This window comes from Carlito syrichta, unplaced genomic scaffold (genome assembly GCF_000164805.1).
Source record: "Carlito syrichta isolate Samal-C Ts95f unplaced genomic scaffold, Tarsius_syrichta-2.0.1 Scaffold191021, whole genome shotgun sequence".
NCBI lineage: Eukaryota > Metazoa > Chordata > Mammalia > Primates > Tarsiidae > Carlito > Carlito syrichta.
This window is the reverse complement of record NW_007135117.1, coordinates 5,779-6,831: the sequence shown is the minus strand read 5'-3', so window position 1 is coordinate 6,831 and position 1,053 is coordinate 5,779. Positions and strand designations below refer to the sequence as shown.

Here is a 1,053-nt window from a genome sequence, read left to right as displayed (position 1 = left end):
CTGCACTCCAGCCTGGGTGACAGAGTGAGACCTCATCTCAAAACAAAAACAAAACACCTGACTTCAATCCAGCCCCACTGACATGCCTTCGTGCCTGCCTTGGCGTGGTGGAGCAGGAGACCAGATGTGATCAGCATCCCTGGTCCAGAGCAGTGTTTCTCACAGATAAGTGGGCATTGGAACCCTGTGGAGGGCTTGGTCAAACCCCAAAGGTGAGGCCCATCCCAGAGTCTCTGATTCCATGGAACTGGGGTCTGCCTGTGAGTCTGCATTCCTGATTCCATCCTTTCTCCAGTCCTTCACCTCTGAGAGGCTACAGTCCCTCAAGGGGAACATCATCTTATTGGGACCAAGAGGGGAAGAAGGGAAAACGGGAAGCAGGACACACTCAGAGCTCCAGCTCAAGACAACAGATAACCAAGCAGAAAGCTTTTCCCAAGCAGGCTTTTCTTTGCTGATGTCATTGTCCTGCATGTTGACCACCAGAAAATGATGCCATTCTCTGTATTTGGGGTCCTTCCTGCTGGGAGCATCTGGGTCTGTCAGAACCAAGGTGTAGAGTTTACCTGGATCTAGACCATCCCATGAAACGGTGGGTCTATCCTTAACCTGGGTGGGCGTCAGCACTTTGCCCAGCTCGTCCACCGCGGCTCCGCCGTAGGTGACCTGCAGCGGGTGCCGCGGCTTCTCGTCCACTTCCTGCAGGCTCAAGGGCCCGGACCACTTGCTGAGGTCCACCAGCATGGCGGTCCGAGCAGGGCATTCAAGCCGGGCGTTCAGCGGGGTGTTCAGCGGGAGAGCAGTGGCAGGCCAGGTGCCCTCAAGGTGTTTTAATAATGATCAGTGTTTTAATAAAAAGTATTTCTGGCCTGTGTCTCTGAGGCCTAATTGGTGCCAAGATAACCAAAGAGTCTCTGTGTGCTGTAGGCTAGGAACAGGGGCCTGGGCTAGGATTCCAGATGGGACAGGGGTGTGTGAGATCCATCGGCAACCTGCTATAGTTTCCAGAGCCTTCTGGAGAATCTAACTCCCATCCCCCATCCCCATTGTGAA

At 54.0% G+C, this 1,053-nt stretch overlaps 1 pseudogene across 1 annotated transcript; it reads right to left on the bottom strand.

Moving 5' to 3' along the window:
* Window positions 1-303: 303 nt before the first annotated feature.
* LOC103253005 lies at window positions 304-779 on the bottom strand (annotated as a pseudogene). Its single transcript, XR_002481543.1, has one exon. The product of XR_002481543.1 is annotated as a phosphatidylethanolamine-binding protein 1 pseudogene (transcript).
* Between the last annotated feature and the right edge of the window lie 274 nt (window positions 780-1,053).